Source organism: Somniosus microcephalus, chromosome 8 (assembly GCF_052327205.1).
Source record: "Somniosus microcephalus isolate GS21.2 chromosome 8, FLI_Smic_1.0, whole genome shotgun sequence".
Taxonomy (NCBI): Eukaryota; Metazoa; Chordata; class Chondrichthyes; order Squaliformes; family Somniosidae; genus Somniosus; species Somniosus microcephalus.
Window position 1 is genome coordinate 139,274,515 of NC_140994.1, and position 22,582 is coordinate 139,297,096.

The window sequence follows — 22,582 nt, forward strand, 5'->3', positions numbered from 1 at the left end:
CCCACTCCCCCCCACCGCCGGCCTCCGATCCTGCAGGCCATCAACCTCCCACCCGACTCCCGGCTTCTGATTTCCCATCCCCACCCCTGGCCTCCGATCTCCACCCCACCTGGCAGCACCTAATTAACATATTATTTCTCCATTTCCCGGCCGCAGGACGCAGCCGGGAAACAGAGAAAAAAAAGTTAATTAGGCGCTGCCGTTAAATTCAGCAGGGCCTGAGGGAAACCCGTTCTTCCGGATTTCCCGACCTCAATCCATTTTTCTCTCCTCTCCATGCACCAATTACAGCTCACTTGCAGCCAGCCCATCACACTCATTGCTCCAAATGAATCATCAGGATGTTCATGTCAGCCTTGGCTCAGTGGTAGCACTCTCACCTCTAAATCTGTAGTTTGTGGCTTCAGGTTCCACTCTGGAGACTTGAGCACAAAATCCAGGCTGACACTCCAGTGCAGTACTGAGGACGTGCTGCACTGTCGGAGGTGCTGTCTTTTGGATGAGACGTCAAACCAAGGCCCAATCTGCCCTCTCAGGTGGATGGCACCATTTCAAAGAAAAGGAGCGGAGTGCTCCCCGGTGTCCTGGCCAATATTTATCCCTCACAGAATCACAGAAACCCCACAGTGCAGATAGAGGCCATTTCGGCCCATCGAGTCTGCACTGACACATATCCCACCCGATTCCCGTAACCCCTACACCAACACATATCCCACCCTATCCCCGTAACCCCACGTATTTAATCCCCCTAACACTAAGGGTCAATTTATCATAGCCAATCAACCTAACCCGCACATCTTTGGACTGTGGGAGGAAACCGGAGCACCCGGAGGAAACCCACGCAAACACGGGGAGAATGTGCAAACTCCACACAGACAGTTACCCGAGGCCGGATTCGAACCCGGGTCCCTGGCGCTGTGAGGCAACAGTGCTAACCATTATGCCACCGTGCCAACATCACTAAAAATTATTATCTAATCATTATCACATTGCTGTTTGTGGGAGCTTGCTGTGTGCAAATTGGCTGCAGCGTCTCCTACATTACAACAGTGACTACACTTCAAAAATACTTTATTGGCTGTGAAGTGGTTTGGGAGGTCCTGAGGTCAAGAAAAGCACTATATAAATGTATTCCTTTCTTTTATAGAGGCCCCAGTGAGGGGCATCTGACTGGGAAGCCCTTGGCCTCTGCTCCACACTTTTTCACAGCAGTATGGCAGAGTTAAGGAATTAAGTGATCCTGCAAGCTGTGTGTGTTGACTGTGGGCATCCACAGTTCTTCAGTTTATGCTTCAGTGTTCCCTTTACTGTTTTTGCTTCTTGCCAGTCTCTTCTCTTGCAGACATTGGCTAGGGTTTTCCATTTCAGCATTCCAGGCACATGCCCAGAAGCACATGTGGGGAGATTCTGCAATCTCTAGCCATGACTTTCCAACCACGGTCTGAAAATCACAGGCTTTTGGTGTGGAACTTCCCGATGCACACTCATGGCGTATGACAGGGAGCTGAAGCTATCAGTTCTTTGCTGGGATACAATTCCACAAAATGCCATTCACTACATTGCACATGTGACATTTCATCATATATGAGACTCAACAGTGAGCGTCCATAGGATATTTGGCCATGTAGGGTAGCACAGCCAAGTCTGTTCTTATCATCACTCGATACCCTCAGTCAAGTTCTTAATTTATAAGAGACAGAGTCACACAGAATTCTCAACAAATAGGAATGAATGCTTAAAAATTTAGATCAAGCAAAATACAACCTCTGGTGTCAGAGGAAACCTTTCAGCTTTAATAGAAATGTTTAATGAATGCAGTTTTACAGAAAATGAAGCGCTAATTTATGCAAAGATCACAAAGCAGAGCCACTTTGCTTTTAGCTTTTACCATTTAGCAAAGTGCTATGGTGTATGAATGAAGATGAGAACTGAGAACAGGACAACAGCTGTAGTTTCTCAATTGGATCTAAAGCCATTGAACCTAAGAAGATTTGCACCTGTGTTTGGAGCCTGCAAATTGCTTCAACACTGAATTTCACTCAATGGGCTTTTACCATAATGGGGTGCCAGAGACTGCAGCCATAGGGGTCTCCCACTGTCAGCCATAGCTGTGGGGGTCTCCCACTGTCGACCGCAGCTGTGAGGGTCTCTCACTGTCGACCGCAGCTGTGGGGGTCTCTCACTGTCAACCGCAGCTGTGGGGGTCTCTCACTGTCGACCGCAGCTGTGGGGGTCTCCCACTGTCGACCGCAGCTGTGGGGGTCTCTCACTGTCGACCGCAGCTGTGGGGGTCTCCCACTGTCGACTGAAGCTGTGAGGGTCTCTCACTGTCGACCGCAGCTGTGGGGGTCTCACTGCCGACTGAAGCTGTGAGGTTCTCCCACTGTCGACTGAAGCTGTGAGGGTCTCTCACTGTCGACCGAAGCTGAGAGGGTCTCTCACTGTCGACTGAAGCTGTGGGGGTCTCACTGTCAACTGAAGCTGTGGGGGTCTCTCACTGTCGACTGAAGCTGTGGGGGTCTCACTGTCAACTGAAGCTGTGGGGGTCTCTCACTGTCGACTGAAGCTGTGAGGGTCTCTCACTGTCGACTGAAGCTGTGGGGGTCTCTCACTGTCGACTGAAGCTGTGAGGGTCTCTCACTGTCGACTGAAGCTGTGAGGGTCTCTCACTGTCAACTGAAGCTGTGAGGTTCTCCCACTGTCGACTGAAGCTGAGAGGGTCTCTCACTGTCGACTGAAGCTGTCAGGGTCTCTCACTGTCGACTACAGCTGTGAGGGTCTTCCACTGTCGACCGAGGCTGTGGGGGTCTCTGGCTGTCGACTGAAGCTGTGAGGGTCTCCCACTGTCGACCGAGGCTGTGGGGGTCTCTCACTGTCGACTGAAGCTGTGGGGGTCTCTCACTGTCGACTGAAGCTGTGAGGGTCTCTCACTGTCGACTGAAGCTATGGGGGTCTCCCACTGTCGACTGAAGCTGTGAGGGTCTCCCACTGTTGACCGAGGCTGTGAGGGTCTCTCACTGTCGACTGAAGCTGTGAGGGTCTCTCACTGTCGACTGAAGCTTTGAGGGTCTCTCACTGTCGACTGAAGCTGTGGGGGTCTCTCACTGTCGACTGAAGCTGTGGGGGTCTCTCACTGTCGACTATGATGTGCCTCAATAATTCCGAGACTCGAAGTTAGCAGAACAAAAACAAGGCTTTTATTAACTTAGAAAGTAACACGTAAGAGAGAGAGATGTCTTCCTTCTGGAGACTGAGGCCAGACTGAAGCTAGCTTACAAACGGGGCCAGGTATGGGCGGAGCCCTACACACAGCACATTCCAGCACATTCCAGTATACAATACAGCACATTCCAGTACACAATACAATGAGGTCTGGGGGAAGGGAAATGACACTGAAACCGATCTCAGTCACAGGCAGTGGTGAATGGAATATTTCAGCACAGACTGAAGCTGTGAGGGTCTCTCACTGTCGACTGAAGCTGTGGGGGTCTCTCACTGTCGACTGAAACTGTGAGGGTCTCCCACTGTCGACTGAAGCTGTGGGCGTCTCTCACTGTCGACTGAAGCTGTGAGGGTCTCTCACTGTCGACTGAAGCTGTGAGGGTCTCTCACTGTCGACTGAAGCTGTGGGGGTCTCTCACTGTCGACTGAAGCTGTGAGTGTCTCTCACTATCGACTGAAGCTGTGAGGGTCTCTCACTGTCGACTGAAACTGTGGGGTTCTCTCACTCTCGACTGAAGCTGTGGGGGTCTCTCACTGTCGACTGAAGCTGTGGGGGTCTCACTGTCGACTGAAGCTGTGAGGGTCTCTCACTGTTGACTGAAGCTGTGGGGGTCTCTCACTGTTGACTGAAGCTGTGGGGGTCTCTCACTGTCGACTGAATCTGTGGGGGTCTCTCACTGTCGACTGGAGCTGTGAGGGTCTTTCACTGTTGACTGAAGCAGTGGGGGTCTCTCACTGTTGAATGAAGCTGTGGGGGTCTCACTGTCGACTGAAGCTGTGGGGGGTCTCTCACTGTCGACTGAAGCTGTGAGCATCTGTCACTCTCGACTGAAGCTGTGGGGGTCTCTCACTGTCGACCGCAGCTGTGGGGGTCTCTCACTGTCGACTGAAGCTGTGAGGGTCTCTCACTGTCGACCACAGCTTTGGGGTTCTCACTGTCGACTGAAGCTGTGAGGGTCTCTCACTCTCGACTGAAGCTGTGAGGGTGTCTCACTGTCGACTGAAGCTGTGAGGGTCTGTCACTCTCGACTGAAGCTGTGGGGGTCTCTCACTGTCGACTGAAGCTGTGGGGTTCTCACTGTCGACTGAAGCTGTGAGGGTCTCTCACTGTCGACCACAGCTATGAGGGTCTCTCACTGTCGACTGAAGCTGTGAGGGTCTCTCACTGTCGACTGAAGCTGTGGGGTTCTCACTGTCGACTGAAGCTGTGAGGGTCTCTCACTGTCGACCACAGCTATGAGGGTCTCTCACTGTCGACTGAAGCTGTGAGGGTCTCTCACTGTCGACCACAGCTGTGAGGGTCTCTCACTGTCGACTGAAGCTGTGAGGGTCTGTCACTCTCTACTGAAGCTGTGGGGTTCTCACTGTCGACTGAAGCTGTGAGGGTCTCTCACTGTCGACTGAAGCTGTGAGGGTCTCTCACTGTCGACTGAAGCTGTGAGGGTCTCTCACTGTAAACCACAGCTGTGGGGGTCTCTCACTGTCGACTGAAGCTGTGAGTGTCTCCCACTGTCGACTGAAGCTGTGAGGGTCTGTCACTCTCGACTGAAGCTGTGAGGGTCTCTCACTGTCGACTGAAGCTGTGAGGGTCTCTCACTCTCGACTGATGCTGTGAGGGTCTGTCACTCTCGACTGAAGCTGTGAGGGTCTCTCACTCTCGACTGAAGCTGTGGGGTCTCCCACTGTCGACTGAAGCTGTGAGGGTCTCTCACTGTCGACTGAAGCTGTGAGGGTCTCTCACTGTCAACCACAGCTGTGGGGGTCTCTCTCTGTCGACTGAAGCTGTGGGGGTCTCTCACTGTCGACCACAGCTGTGGGGGTCTCGCTCTGTCGACTGAAGCTGTGGGGGTCTCTCACTGTCGACCACAGCTGTGGGGGTCTCTCACTGTCGACTGAAGCTGTGGGGTTCTCACTGTCGGCTGAAGCTGTGAGGGTCTCTCTCTGTCGACTGAATCTGTGGGGGTCTCTCACTGTCGACCACAGCTGTGGGGGTCTCTCTCTGTCGACTGAAGCTTTGGGGGTCTCTCACTGTCGACCACAGCTTTGGGGGTCTCTCTCTGTCGACTGAAGCTGTGGGGGTCTCCCACTGTTGACCACAGGTTTGCAGAAACGGGGGCCCCTCACCATTGACTGTAGATGTAGGATTCTCTCACTGTCATCTGCAATCACAGGGGACGCTTACGTAAAGTGCAGACACAAGGGCGTGGGGGCTGTCCGGGGTGGGTCACGCAGTTACTTGCAGACATTGGGATCTGCAGACACAGCGGTCTCTTACCGTTGACTGATAACATAAATTCTCTCCTGAACATAAATTACCCAACCTCCAGGGAACCAGCAGCATTGCAAACCCATCACTGATTTTCTTGTGGGTCTTGCGGTCTGCCACCTCTTGACGGATAATTAAAATTGGAGTATAATTATGTGGTGTCAAATGTGGCTCAGTTTGTAACACTCTCCCCTCTGAGTCATGAAGGTTGTGGGTTCAAGTCCAACTCTAGATATTTGAGCACAAAAATCTGGGCTGACACTCCAGTGCAGTACTGACAGCGTGCTGCACTGTTGGAGGTGCCGTCTTTCAGATGAGATGTTAAAATGAGGTCCCCTCTGCCCTCTCAGGTGGATGAAAAGATTCCATGGCACTATTTCAAAGATGAGCAGCAGAGTTCCTCTGGTGTTCTGGCCAATATTTATCCCTCAACCAACATCACTGAAGCAATTTATCTGGTCATTATCACATTGCTGTTTGTGGGAGTTTGTTGTGTGCAAATTTGCCACGTTTCCTACATTACAACAGTGACTGCACTTCAAAAGTACTTCATTGATTGTAAAGTGCTTTGGGACGTTCTGATATCATGAGAGGCGTAATATAAATGCAAGGTTTTCTTTTATTTCTTCCTAATTGAGGGTCCCTTTTACCTTAGAAGCATTTACATTACAGGGAGTGCAGCCGCTTATAGCACCTGAATATAAACAGCATGACCTGCACGGAGCTGGTGACCACATAGACCCAACAGAACATGGGTCTCTGAATTTACCATCAGGTTCCAGGAAGGTAAACTTGGGGAGCCAGTCAGTGAAGCCCAGCACTCAGTGGGATTGACACCCTACCACGATTATTAGAATAATTATTAGAACATCCAAACCAGCAAACAGCAAATTTGTCTCCTTAACAGCTCTTTAATTATACTCCAATTTCAATTAACAGTTCTTTTTAAATAGAGCCAAGTATCTCTCCTTCAAAAGTACTTCATAGGCTGTAAAGTGCTTTGGGACGTCCTGAGGTCATGAAAGGACGTTGTCTCAGTGCAAATCTTTCTTTCTTTCTCTCAGCTCCAGACTGATTAAGATTCATACTGAACCAGCCCTCCGTGATCTGTGTTTCTGTTACAGAAATGGCGCTTTGGAATTACTCCCACTACATTGTAGGGTGGATATTAGACCACCAGCAACAACGACGAAATGGCTGTTGATCAATAACCTTAAGTTGTGATTTTGATACCCCATTAATGTTGCAGAACTGCATCCATTAGAAATAAAAAAGAAAAACTTACATTTATATCATGCCTTTCATGACCTCAGGAATGTCTCAAAGTGCTTTACAGCCAATGAAACAATTTTTGAAGCGTAGTCACTGTTGTAATGTAGGAAATGCGGCAGCCAATTTGTGCACAGCAAGCTCCCGCAAACAGCAATGTGATAATGACCAGATAATCTGTTTTTTTAAGTGATGTTGGTTGAGAGATAAATATTGGCCCGGGCACCAGGAAAAACATCTCTGTGCTTCTTTGAAATTCAAATCAAATCAAATCAAATCAACTTTTATTGTCATTGTTGGTGCACAAGTGCAGTACAACGAAATGTAGGCTTGCGGCTCCCGAGAGTGTACAATTTGGATTAGGACACTTAAACATTCAACATACATTTATACATTTGGCCTGCAGTATATTAGCATAAATATGACCATAATAAAGTGCATTAGCAGATGTGCAGGCTTTAGTGTTTATTTGTGGAGTTCAGTAGGATGACAGCCCTGGGAAAGAAGCTGTTCCTAAATCTGGTCGTACGGGTGCGAATGCATCTGTAGCGTCTTCCAGATGGTAGGAGGGCGAACAGACTGTGGCTGGGGTGGGTAGGGTCTTTGATGATGGACCGTGCCCTCCGTAGGCAGCGTTTCTGATATATATGCTCTATGGTCGGTAGCCGGGTGCCGGTAATGCGTTGGGCAGTTTTGACTACCCGCTGCAGGGCTTTCCGGTCATGGGAGCTACAGCTGCCATACCATACCGTGATACAGTTTGTCAGGATGCTCTCTATAGTGCAGCTGTAGAAGTTAGAGAGGATTGTACCACAAAATCTTTTATGTCCAGCTGAGAGAGCAGATGGGGCCTTGGTTTAAAATCTCATCTGACAGTGCAGCACTCCCTCAGAGTCTCAGCCTAGATTTTTGTGCTCAAATTTCTGGAGCGGGACGTGAACCCACAATCTTCAGACGTGAGATTGCTACCCACTAAGCCATGGCTGACACACAATGAAGGTACCGAATGCAGATAAAATCAACCTCTCTCAGCAGACTCATGCCCTCCCAAATAAAGTTTTATTTAAAGTGATCAAACCTTTAATGGAAATAAGACATTTTGCAGTCACAACAGGAATTGAACAACTAATAATGTTTACACAAACTAATCTGGACTAAATTTTGAGCCAGCTTGTGGCCCATCTTATAAATAAATAGAAAGGTACATGCACACAGTATGGAGTTGATCCTTTATGGCAATACATGATTAAACCTGAACAATGCAATCAATGAGCACACACAGAAAAGTTACTACACCTTCAGTACAAACAGAATTCACGGAGCAAAATGATACATTTCACTCAGCAGTGAGCGATGGCCGTATGGCTGTAAAATCAGAGCTGGACCAGCAAAGAGTGGAATCAGGAATGCTTTTTCATACAAAGGGCTGTGAATGTTGGACCATTTTCATTTTCAAGACTGGTAATGATAGATTTTTGTTAGGTATCAAAGGATATGGAACAAAGCGAGAAAATGGGGTTGAGGTACAAATCAGCCATGATCTAATTGAATGGCGGGACAGACTCGAGGGGCTGAATGGCCTACTCCTGTTCCTATGAGGCTTTCCCACCCTGTGAGTATGGGCCTTACAATTAGTCGGTGCAGTGGTTTTGAGTGCTGTATGAGGTTACAATAGGTTGCATGTTCTTCTCAATTTTGTCATTTGAAGACACTGACTCTTCCTGGGTTATGGTTTCACAAGCACTGGCAACCCACCAGTACTATTCCTTTGGTGAAAGGAACCATCTCCTCTTAACAAAGAGATGTTCCCAGTGACTTTTAGCACAAAATTCTCTCTCTGAGGCAGTGCTGCACCCCCTCCCTCAGAGTACTGCCTCCTTTAGGGCTGGTTGTTCCACAGGAAAGAAGCAACTCTTCAGCAGGCATTGAAGAACAAGTGAAACATTTCCATTTGATGGAATCATGAGGAGCTGGCTTTTTTTCTCCATCAATTGTTCCTCTGGTTTTTCTCCCCTTACCCTGAAGATAGCAACTCCTGCTAGAACACAACCCCGCAGGTGCCGACTGCTCTCCGACAGTCACCATTTTTCACGTGTGAATCTAGATAGGGCACGTAGCTGTCAATGGTATAACCGAACACAGTTCTATCTCCATCAAAGGTCTGTGCATGTCCACTTATGCTGAGGTCACTAAAATCACTAAAACCCTAGCTTGAAATTACGCCATTATATGCTAGGGTAGCGATTAATGCATTTGTCTGAAATTCCTCTCCAATTTTAGAGGATATGTTTAAAATCAATGGTCACATTTTTGCTAAAAGAACAGGGAAATTAAGGATGAGAATTGTATGTTAGTATCGAACAGAATAATTTCAAGCCCACAGTCTTCCAGGGAAAGATTTTCAATTTCACGGCTGGGTTGCAGATTGTCCACCAATGACAGAAACCTTCCATTGATTTCAGTGGAAAGGAATTTGGGCTATTTTTTATAACGGGCGATCCACATGACTAGTTTTATACCCGGGCGGCAAGCTGAAAATCTGCCCCCCCACCCCCCACCCGCTGCACGACTTCTTATTTTGCTTTAATGAGCACTTAATGATCCTTAATTAACTTTTCTTTTCTCTTTGGTGGGGTAACTTTTGTAAATACATTTTACTATGGGTGGTGAAAATAACAGAAGAAAACTGTTACCCCTTTCTACCACTCTTTCTCACCTGTTTACTCCCATCTACTTTCTCTTTAATCTTCACCACACTGGAAAAACGTGGTGAGTTTCATGCTTAGAGAGATTTATACATGGGTGAAATGCCCCCGTAACACACTTGAGCACAGGTAGGGCAGGGTTTTAGGGTGAGGATTGATCCTACGGTGATCTAGATGTTGTCTTTTTCCTCTATAACTTCAAATTCAATCTCAACTAATGGAATGAAAGTCTCTATCCGCTGGCTGAAAGGGTCCTATGTGAAATGGGAGCCCAGTGTCACTCTACTGGTCTATTCCAAAGTAGTCGGATGTGAATTGGGATGGGCAGTTTCAATCCAGCTCCTAGTGCGTGCAAAATGCGTCACTAAATGTGTCACTAAATTGATAACCTCAGTTGGATAGCTGATAAGAACATAAGAACATAAGAATTATGGGCAGGAGTAGGCCATACAGCCCCTCGAGCCTGCTTTGCCATTCAATAAGCTCATGGCTGATAATCGACCTGAACTCTACTTTCCCGCCCGATCTCCATACCCCTTGATTCCCCTAGAGTCCAAAAATCCATCTATCTCAGCTTTGAATATACTCAAAGACTCAGCATTCACAGCCCTCTGGGGCAGAGAATTCCAAAGATTCACAGCCCTCTGAGTGAAGAAATTCCTCCTCATCTCGGTCTTAAATGGCCTACCCCTTATCCTGAGACTATACCCCCTAGTCCTAGACACTCCAGCTAGGGGAAACAACCTCTCAGCATCTACCCTGTCAATCCCCTTCAGAATCTTGTATGTTTCAATGAGATCACCTTTCATTCTTCTAAACTACAAGGAGTATAGACCCATTCTACACAATTTCTCATCATAGGACAGCACTCTCATCCCAGGAATCAATCTAGTGAACCTTCATTGCACCGCCCCCAAAGGCAAGTATATCCTTCCTTAGATAAGAAGACCAAAACTGTGCACAGTACTCCAGGTGTGGTCTCACCAAGGCCCTGTACAATTGTAGCAAGACTTCCTTATACTCCAACCCCCTTGCAATAAAGGCCAACATGCCATTTGCCTTCCTTATTGCTTGCTGTACCTGCATGCTAGCTTTCTGCGTTTCTTGCACAAGGACGCCCAAATCTCGCTGAACACCAACATTTGAAAGTTTCTCACCATTTAAAAATACTCTGCTTTTCTATCCTTCCTACCAAAGTGAATAACCTCACATTTCCCTAATTATACTCCATCTGCCACCTTACTGTCCACTCACTTAGTCTATCTATATCCCTTTGCAGACTCTTTGGCCTGGATTTACCAGCCCTGAGGAGGCAGGTTTGGAGGTGGGACTGCTGGTAAAATCAAAAAGAATGGGAGTGGGTCCCGAACCTGCTCACAACCCACCTCCAAACAATCTTCCCAGGAGTCGGGTCCCCGATTTACGCAGGGACCCAACTCCGAGTGGCGGGAAGAGGATTATAGCCACTTAACTGTCTGTTAACAGGTAGTTAACAGGCAGTTAAGAGGCTTTTTCCCATTTTGAGACTTCTGCTGCGGGCTTCCCGACATCGGGGAACCCCAACAGGGTAAGTGTGGTGTGCTGTGGGTCTGTTGTAATGTTTGTGTATAGATGACAGCTGCAGAAGTGGTGTGAAAGCTCCAATGGGACACTGGTGAGTATCAGAGTTAAGGAGATGTTGGGAAAGTCATTTTTAATGTGTTTAGATTTTTCTGTAGGTGACAAGCTTTGAAGTGTTTGTGTGGCCTCACCTCATTGGGAGAAGTGACAGATGGCTTCTTTAACGTCACCTGCTGCTGCCATCTGTTTTATCCTAAGGAGAGAGTCATTGGAGAGACTGGGTGAAAGGGCTCACCTTTGTACAGTGATTGTTACTGTTTGCAGCACTTCAATGCTGTCAAACACTGACAAATCATCTGTCAAAAATAAATGCTACTTTTCCCTTTAAGAGAACCGGCAGATGAAGCGTCATCAACTGACGTCATCTGACACTGGCTTTCCCTTAATTGGCCAGCAAGCCCACAGGGCAGGCTTAACAAGGCCAATTGATGCAAAATAGCGTCTGTGCGTCGGACGTCACTGGGGGTGTGACTAGAACCCGGAAGGCAGCAGTCCCGCCCCAAACTCGTCTCAGCACGTAAAATCCAGCCCAGTGTGTTCTCCTCACAGCTTACTTTCCCACCTAGTTTTGTATCATCAGCAAACTTGGATACATTACACTTGGTCCCTTCATCTAGGTCATTAATATAGATTGTAAATAGCTGAGGCCCCAGCACTGATCCTTACGGCACTCCACTAGTTATAGCCTGCCAACCTGAAAAAGACACATTTAGAAACATAGAAACATAGAAGATAGGAGCAGGAGTAGGCCATTCGGCCCCTCGAGCCTACTCTGCCATTCAATGAGATCATGGCTGATCATTCAAATTCAGTACCCTGTTCCTGCCTTCTCTCCATATCCCTTGATCCCTTTAGCCTTAAGAAATATATCCAACTCCTTCTTGAATATATTTAATGAATTTGCCTCTACTGCCTTCTTTGGTAGAGAATTCCACAGGTTTACCACTCTCTGGGTGAAGAAATTCCTCCTCATCTCTGTCCTAAATGGCTTACCCCTTATCGTTAGACTGTGACCCCTGGTTCTGGACTCCCCGACCATCGGGAACATCCTTCCAGCATCTAGTCTCTCTAGTCCTGTTAGAATTTTATAAGTTTCGATGCGATCCCCTCTCATTCTTCTAAACTCCAGCGAGTACAAACCCAATCGACCCAACTTCTCCTCATACGTCATTCCTGCCATCCCAGGTATCAGCCTGGTGAATCTTCGCTGCACTCCTTCCATGGCAAGAACATCCTACCTCAGATAAGGCGACCAAAACTGCACACAATACTCAAGATGTGGTCTCACCAAGGCCCTGTACAACTGCAGCAAGACATCCTTGTTCCTGTACTCAAACCCTCTCGCTACGAAGGCCAAAATACCATTTGCCTTCTTAACCGCCTGCTGCACCTGCATGCTTACTTTCAGCGACTGGTGCACAAGGATGCCCAGGTCTCATTGCACTTCCCCTTCTCCCAATCTATTGCCATTCAGATAATACTCTGCCTTCCTGTTTTTGCCACCAAAGTGGATAACCTCACATTTATCCACGTTATATTGCATCTGCCATGCTTCTGCCCAATCACCCAACCTGTCCAAATCATACTGGAGTTTCTCGGCATCCTCCTCACAGCACACACGCCCACCCAGCTTTGTGTCGTCTGCAAACTTGGAGATATTACATCTAGTTCCCTCATCCAAATCATTAATATATATTGTAAATAGCTGGGGTCCAAGGACCGATCCCTGCGGTACCCCACTAGTCACTGCCTGCCACTCGGAAAAAGAGCCGTTTATTCCAACTCTTTGCTTTCTGTCTGCCAACCAGTTCTCTATCCAAATCAATACTTTGGCCCCAATCCCATGTGCCTTAATTTTACACGCTAATCTCTTATGCGGTACCTTATCGAAAGCCTTTTGAAAATCCAAATACACCACATCCACTGGTTCTCCCTTATCTATTGTACCAGTTACATCCTCAAAAAATTCCAGTAGATTAGTCAAGCATGATTTACCTTTTGTAAATTCATGTTGACTTTTTCCGAGCCGGTCACTTTTTTCCAAGTGCTATGCCATTACATCCTTTATTATGGACTCTAGCATTTTCCCCACTACCGATGTCAGGCTTACCGGTCTGTAATTCCCGGTTTTCTCTCTACCACCCTTTTTGAACAGTGGGGTAACATTAGCTACCCGCCAATCCATGGGTACTGTTCCAGAGTCTATCAAATTGTGGAAGATGACCAGCAATGCATCTACTATTTCTAGGGCCACTTCCTTAAGTACCCTAGGATGTAGATTATCAGGCCCTGGGGATTTATTGGCCCTCAATCCCATTAATTTCCCGAACACCATTTCCCTACAAATACTGATTTCTATCAGTTCCTCCCTGTCATTAGACCCTATCTTCCCCGACCTCTTTGGGAGGTTATTTGTGTCCTCCTTTGTGAAGATAGAACCAAAGTATGTATTTAATTGGTCTGCCATTTCTTTGTTCCCCATTATAAATTCCCCTGAAACTGACTGCAAGGGACCTACGCTTGACTTCACCAATCTTTTTCTCTTCACATATCTATAAAAGCTTTTACAGTCAGTTTTTATGTTCCCTGCAAGGTTACTGTCATACCCTATTTTCCCCCTCTTAATTAATCCCTTTGTCCTCCTTTGCTGAATCCTAAACTGCTCCCAATCCTCAGGTTTACTGCTTTTTCTGGCCAATTTATATGTGCTCTCCTTGGATTTTATGCTATCCCTAATTTCCCTTGTTAGCCACGGTTGAGTCACCTTTTTGTTTTATTTTTATGCCAAACTGGGATGAACAAATTCTGTTGTTCATCCATGCGATCTTTGAATGTTTGCCATTGCCCATCCACCGTCAGCCCTTTGAGTGACATTCCCCAATCAATCCTACCCAACTCACACCTCATACCATCGTAGTCTCCTTTATTTAAATTCAGGACCCTAGTCTCTGAGTCAACTATTTCACTCTCCATCTTAATGAAGAATTCTATCATATTATGATCACTCTGACCCAAGGGGCCTCGCACAACAGGATTGCTAATTAATCCTTTCTCATTACATAATACCCAGTCTAAGAAGACCTGATCTCTAGTTGGTTCCTCGACATATTGGTCCAGGAAATCATCCCGTATACACTCCAGGAATTCCTCCTCCATAGTATTGTTACTAATTTGGTTAGCCCAATCTATATGTAGATTAAAGTCACCCATGATACCTGCTGTGCGCTTATTGCACGCTTCTCTAATTTCCCATTTAATGCCATCCCCGACCTCCGCATTACTGTTTGGAGGTCTATATACCACTCCCACTAACGTTTTCTGCCCCTTGGTATTTTTCAGTTCTACCCATATAGATTCCACATCATCAGAGCTAATATCCTTCCTTTCAATTGTGTTAATCCCTTCTTTAACCAGCAATGCTACCCCACCTCCTTTTCCTTTTTGCCTATCTTTCCTGAATATTGAATACCCCTGGATGTTGAGTTCCCAACCTTGGCCACCCTGGAGCCATGTTTCCGTAATCCCAATCATATCATATTATTTTACCTCTATTTGTGCATCTAATTCATCCACCTTATTACGAATGCTCCTCGCATTAAGACACAAAGCCTTCAGGCTTGTTTTTTTAATGCTCTTAGATCTTTTAGAATTATTATTTACTGTGGCCATGTTTGATTTAAACCCTTGATTTCTCTGCCTGCCACTTTTGTTTTTCCCCTTCCTGTCTTTTGCTTTTATCCTTGTTTCCTTTTCCTCTGTCTCCCCGCTCAGGTTCCCAACCCCCTGCCATTTTAGTTTAAACCCTCCCCCAGAGCACTAGCAAACACACCACCAAGGACATCGGTCCCGGCCCTGCCCAGGTGCAAACCGCCCGTTTTGTACTTGTCCCACCTCCCCCAGAACCGGTTCCAATGTCCCAGGAATTTGAAACCCTCCCCCTTGCACCATTCCTCTCGCCACGTACTCATCTGAAATATCTTTCTATTTCTACTCTGACTAGCACGTGGCACTAGTAGCAATCCTGAGATTACTACCTTTGAGGTCGTATATTTTAATAAGAACATAAGAACATAAGAAGTAGGAGCAGGAGTAGGCCATACGGCCCCTTGGGCCTGCTCCGCCATTCAATAGGAGCATGGCTGATCCGAATCTAGACTCACCTCCACTTCCCTGCCCTCTCCCCGTAACCCCTTATTCCCTTATCTGCTAGGAAACTGCCTATCTCCATTTTAAATTTATTTAATGTTGCAGCTTCCACAGCTCTCTGGGGTAGCAAATTCCATAGATTCACTAGCCTCTGAGTGAAGAAGTTTCTCCTCATCTCAGTTTTGAAAGGGCAGCCCCTTATTCTAAGATTATGCCCCCCAGTTCTAGTCTCACCCATCAGTGGAAACACCCTCACCGCAGCCACCCAATCAAGCCCCCTCACAATCTTATATGTTTCGATAAGATCGCCTCTCATTCTTCTGAACTCCAATGAGTAGAGGCTCAACCTACTCAACCTTTCCTCATACGTCAACCCCCTCATCTCCGGAATCAACCGAGTGAACCTTCTCTGAACTGTCTTGAGTGCAAGTATATCTTTTCTTAAATATGGAAACCAAAACTGCACGCAGTATTCCAGGTGTGGCCTCACCAATACCCTGTATAACTGCAGCAAGACTTCCTGTTTTTATACTCCATCCCCCTTGCAATAAAAGCCAAGATTCCATTGCCCTCCCTGATCACCTGCTGCACCTGCATAATAACTTTTTGTGTTTCATGCACCAGGACCCCCAGATCCCTTTGTACTGGAGCACTTTGCAGTTTCTCTCCATTTAGATAATGGGGCAGTAATTCCTCCCCAAACGCGTGAGTACGGAAGGGGTACTCACGCGTCTGGCCGGAGGAAATGCCGGTTTTCAGCATGCACAGCGCATGCGCTGAAAACCGGCATTTCCTCTCCTCCAACCCAAGAGTTGAAGAGGCTAGCGCGTGCGCTGTAGGGGGCAGCGCGTGCGTCTTGGATTTCCTCTGTTTTGGGGGATTTGCGCATGTCTAAAGGCCTCCAGTCTTTATGCTTGTAAAAAAGCACACGTAAGTATTTATTTTTACAGGTAAGTGGTGTTTTAGTGTAATTTAGAATTTTTTTTTCCACAGGTTTATTATTTTAAAGAATCTACAATAAGGTAAGTTTAGTTTTCGACCCTTTTTATTAAAAATTTATTTTTTCAAAAAAAAAATTATTGTTTAAATTATTTTTTTTAACTTATTTATACTTAATTTAATGATTGGGATGTTTTTTAAATTTTTATTTAAAGTTTAAATAGTGTTTTGGGCCCCCGTAGTTTTCATGAGATTGACAGTTCTTACTCTCAAACTCATGAATGAACCTTCCCCTCCCCTGATTGGTTGTACAGTGCTCACCTGATCCCAGCCGGCACATCGCACTAACTACGCCGCTGGATCAGGTAAGCACAGCGTGCTGACATCTGAACCGGGCCTGTCACAGGAAATGCAAGCAGGCCCGGGCTTCAGATGTCAGCGCGCGGGGTAAGTGCAGATCGGGGGCTTGCACGCGCGGCAAGCCCCCGACACCAAGTTCTGGGCCAATAAATTGCTCTTTGATTTTTTCTGCCAAAGTGCATAACCTCACACTTTCCAATATTATATTCCGTCTGCCAAATCTCTGCCCACTCACTTAGCCTGTCTATGTCCTTTTGCAGGTTTTTTATGTCCTCCTCACTCACTGCTTTCCCTCCCATCTTTGTATCGTCGGCAAACTTGGATATGTTGCACTTGGTCCCCTCCTCCAAATCGTTAATATAGATTGTAAAGAGTTGGGGTCCCAGCACTGACCCCTGTGGAACACCACTAGTTACTGATTGCCAGCCCGAGACCGAACCATTTATCCCAACTCTCTGTTTTCTGTAGATAGCCAATCTTCCACCCATGCCAGTATATTACCCCCAGTCCCGTGATTTTTTATCTTGATCAGTAATCTTTTGTGTGGAACCTTGTCAAACCCCTTTGGAAGTCCAAATACACTGCATCCACTGGTTCCCCTTTATCCACCCTGTATGTTACGTCCTCAAAGAATTCGAGCAAATTTGTCAAACATGACTTCCCCTTCATAAAACCATGCTGACTCTGTCGTATTAAATTATGTTTATCCAAATGCTCTGTTACTGTTTCCTTAATAATGGACTCCAACATTTTGCCAACCACAGATGTTAGACTACTTCCCTTCTTAAATAAGGGTGTTACATTAGCAGTTTTCCAATCTGCCGGGACCTTTCCTGAGTCCAGGGAGTTTTGGAAAATAATCACCAATGCATCCACAATCCCTACCGCCACTTCTCTCAAGACCCTAGGATGCATGCCATCAGGTTCGGGGGATTTATCCGCCTTAAGTCCCATTATTTTACCGAGTACCATCTCCTTAGTGATTTTAATCGTGTTTAGCTCCTCCCCCCCCCATTGCCCCCTGTTTGTCCAGTGTTGGGATATTTTTAGTGTCCTCTACTGTAAAGACTGATACAAAATATTTGTTTAGCGTCTTTGCCATCTCCATGTTCCCCACCACTAGTTTCCCGGTCTCATCCTCTAAGGGACCAATGTTCACTTCAGCCACCCTTTTTCTTTTTATATAGCTGTAGAAACTCTTGCTATCTGTTTTTATATTTTTTGCTAGTTTACTTTCATAATCTATCTTCCCTTTCTTAATTAATCTTTTAGTTAATTTATCTCCCAACTCCCTATATTCAGCTTTTAGGACCTCATCCCAGTTTTTACCTATATCGTTGGTAACTATATGCACCACGACAACTGGCTGTTCACCCTCCCCTTCCAAAATATTCTGCAGCCGCTCTGAGGCAACCTTGACCCTTCCACCAGGGAGGCAACACACCATCCTGGAGTCTCGTTTGCGGCCGCAGAAACACCTATCTATTCCCCTTACAATAGAATCCCCTACTACTATAGCTCTCCCCCTCTTTTTCCTCCTGTCCTGTGCAGCAGAACCACCCCTGGTGCCAGAAAGTTGGCTGCTGCTGCCTTCCCCTGGTAAGCCATCCCCCCCATCAGTATCCAAAGCGGTATATCTGTTTGAGAGGGGGATTGTGGTGTATGTGCCTTTAAGAGCCCCAGGTGTGCGTAATGCCGGTAATTGCCACTTGGGCTATATAAGCCTGTGTATTGTGTATATCCTTTAGAAACCCCCCCCCAGACTTGCTTAGTAAATACCTATGAACCAACTCCTGTCTTCAGTGTCTTTATCTACACACGGACACTACAGTGGTGACGAAGTGGAAACGGACTTACCTGCAATTCGGCAGCACCTCAAGGACATCGATTCCTCCAGCGTCCAGAAGACTCAAGGAAGTAAGAGAAACTGTGGTTTCACCAGCTGGCCAAGCTGGTGACAGGTACTGCGCTAACCCTTCCTGGGCGTCAGGCTGGAGCTCCAGCGGCGGGCTCTACAGCTGAGACAGGCAGCGAAATCGGAGGCAAGCAATAACGGACTGGGAGGGTGCACTCGAGAGACGGCCGGCGTGGCAAGCAGGTCAGCGTTTAGACCTCCGTCGGGAACGAGTCTCCAACAGTGAATAAACGGAAACCACAGTAAAACAGCGTTGTTATCGGTAGCAGCGGCGGGAAAGCGCGGGAAGCGCCATATCGTTGCTACAGAGAGAAAAAAAGCGCCATATCTTTTCTGAAATGCCTAAATCTGGTAATATTGAGGCTTTTGATGGCGAAATAGAAGATTGGACCACATACGTGGAAAGAGTAGAGGTTTATTGCACTGCTAATGGAATAACAGATGAAAAAAAAGCTTCAGTACTTCTGAACTTAATGGGCGCGAAGACATACGGGCTGTTACGAAATTTAAACACTCCAGCCAAACCAAAGGACAAGACTTTTAAAGAAATTGTTGATACCCTGCAGGAGCATTTAAACCCAACACCGCTGCTGATAGCGGAACGATTCAAGTTCTTCAAGAGAAATCAACACAAGAATGAAAGTAACGCTGATTACCTAACCAAATTAAGAAAGCTATCAAAGTACTGCCAATTCGGAGCAGGACTATCGGATTATCTTCGAGACAAATTTGTTTGCGGTCTCTTAAGTGAAGGAACACAAAAAAAACTGCTTTTTGAAAAAGATTTAACATTGGACAAAGCTTTCAGTATGGCTGTATCATACGAAGCAGCAGCAAAAGGAGCTGCAGAGATACAACAAGAGACACAGGACTTCGGCACCCATAAAATGACACAGGAGTTCGGAAGATGTTATCGCTGCGGCAGATCCACCCATAACCAGAGGGACTGCTGGTTCAAGGGCAAAGCATGCAGGCAATGTGGTAAGATTGGACACATTGCACGGGTATGCCAATCTGGACAAAATAAATCCACTGACAGAAAACAAAAATCAATAAAGAAAAGTACAGGAAGGTACAAATGATGACGGACAATAGCTCCGAAGACCAGAATAGCGATAGCGACTCCGGAAACAAGAGACTAAGCTGTCTCAAATTACATAATGTACTTGCCAAAGAGGATTACCAAACCATTTGGGTTACCCTCACAATAGCAGGGTCCCCAGTTAAAATGGAGCTAGATACAGGATCAGCTCTAACCGTAATAAATCAACGAGATTACGAGAGGCTATTTTCGCATATACCTCTAAAAGACACATCCATTATCTTAAAAACATATACGGGGCAGAAAGTCTACCCCAAAGGAAAAATAAGGGTGCCTGTGGTATACAACGGCAAAGAAATACAAAAGTTGTATTTATACATTCTACAAGATGGTGGTCCACCGTTGTTGGGACGTGAATGGATAAGGAAGATACGTTTAGACTGGCACTCCATTCAGGCACTGACGGTGACCAGTAAGGAAAAAAACAATGATGACATCATACCTGAACGATTAAAAGACATCTTGGCCAACGCCAAAGAAGTGTTTCAAGAGAAACTAGGAACCTTGAAAGGCATCACCGCCTCAATAAAAGTGGAAGATACAGCAATTCCAAAAATTTTTAAGGCAAGACCGGTATCCTCCACCACCACGGAAAAAACCATCACAGTATTAAGGACCATATTTGCCAGGAATGGGCTGCCGGAGCAGATATGTTCTGATAATGGACCGCAATTTGTGTCCGAAGAATTCAGAAAGTTCTTAAAGAACAATGGGGTAAAGCACTACACGTCCGCCCCATACCATCCCGCCACCAATGGATTGGCTGAAAGGTTTGTCCAGACCTTCAAGAAGGCCATCAAGGCCATGGGTAATGAAGACATAAAACTTCAGCACAAGGTGGATAACTTCTTATTTGCATATAGGAATGCAACGCATATGGTTACTAACCAAACTCCCGCCATGATGTTCTACAATAGAAACCTAAGATGCCGGCTGGATTTGGTCAAGCCCAACATCCAAAGGGACGTGGAGAACCGGCAGTTTCAGGGCATGAATGAAAGGCCAACTAGGGCCTTCCAGATAGGCCAACCGGTTTTGGCCCGGGACTACCGTACCGAGAAATGGCAGCCTGGAACTATCTGCACACGGTTAGGACCACTGATGTATACCGTGGACATCGGAGACAGCATAATAAGGCGCCATGCTGACCAAATCATCAAGTCATCCGAAAAGGGACAACCTACACCACCACTCTATACATCTAACGATGAAGTAGAGATACCCATATCTACCTCCGATCCGGTGATACTGGAGCCCGATGAACCCGACACTGGCCTTCAAGCTGAATCAGCCTTGCCAGAAGAACCTACTACACCACCAGAAACTACTACACCCCTGAGGCGTTATCCGGACCGAGTCAGGAAGCCTCCTGAGAGACTAACTTATAATTAATTAATACAGCAATGTATATTATTTTGCATATAACATGTAATTAATAATTACTTAAAATATGATGTACTAGTTAGCTAGAAGGGGAGGAATTGTGGTGTATGTGCCTTTAAGAGCCCCAGGTGTGCGTAATGCTGGTAATTGCCACTCGGGCTATATAAGCCTGTGTATTGTGTATATCCTTTAGAAACCCCCCCCAGACTTGCTTAGTAAAGACCTATGAACCAACTCCTGTCTTCAGTGTCTTTATCTACACACGGACACTACAGGGATGGCCACAGGGACCCCTGCACTACCTGCCTGTGCCTACTACTCTGCCTGTTGGTCACCCATTCCCTTTCTGCCTGTGCCACCTTTACCTGCGGTGTGACCAACTGATTAAACGTGCTATTCATGATGTCCTCAGCATCGTGAATCATCCAGTATGTATCCAATCGCTGCTCCAGTGCTGCAATGCAGTCTGTCTGTAGCTGCAGCTGGACACACTTCCCGCACACATGGTTGTCAGGGACACAGGAAGTGTCCCTGAGTTCCCACATAGCACAGGAGGAGCATACCACAGGGCCGGGCTGTCCTGCCATGAGTTACCCTTCAATTAATTCAAATTAAATTAAACAAATCAATCCCACCAATTTCACTACAGTTAAATGATATATTTAAGGGCCCTCGTTTACAAACAGTCCCCACTACAACACAGAGAATTTAGAAACTATAAAACACAGAGTTAAAGTTTTAAATAAGAGAGAAATACTCGCCAACCAATCACTTACCTGCTTTCTGGTGACGTCACACCTCGATTACTTTTTACTTCTCTCCCTCTCTGAGATTGGAGATTAGCACGCCTACCTGCGCCTCGGGCTCACTGTTAATACTCGCCGCCGCTGGGATTCCCGCCTCTCTGTTTTCTGTCTGTAACCAATCCTCTATCCATGCTAATCAGATGAAAGATGAATTAATGGCACAAATAGGGATAAATGGGTTTGATTTAATAGCCAATACAGAGATGTGGTTGCATGGTGACCAAGGTTGAGAACTAAATATTCTAAGGTACTTGACATTTCAAAAAGACAGACAAAATGGAAAAGAGGTGTGGGGGAGCCCCGATAATAAAGGATGACATAAGGACAGTAGTGAGAAAGGATCTTGGCTCAGAAGATCAGGAAGTAGAATCAGTATGGATGGAGATAAGAAATAACAAGGGGCAGAAAACACTAGTGGGAGTAGTTTATCGGCCCCCTAACAGTAGCTATATTGTTGGACAGAGTATTAATCAAGAAATAAGAGGAGCTTGTAACAAAGGTAATGCGATAATCATGGGGGACTTTAATCTTGATATGGACTGGACAAATCAAATTGGCAAAAGTAGTTTGTAGGACAAGTTCATGGACTGCATTCAAGACCATTTCCTTGAACAATGCATTGTGGAACCAATCAGGGAAGAGGCTATTTGAGATTTTGTCTTGTGTAATGAGACAGGGTTAATTAGTTTTCTCATAGAAAGGGATCCTCTGGGGATATGATAGAATTTCACATTGAGTTTGAGAGTGACGTAATTAAGTATAAACTAGAGTATTAAACTTAAATAAAGTCAATTGCATAGGTGTGAGGGGCGAGTTGGCTGAAGTAGATTGGAAAATTAGAATAAAGGG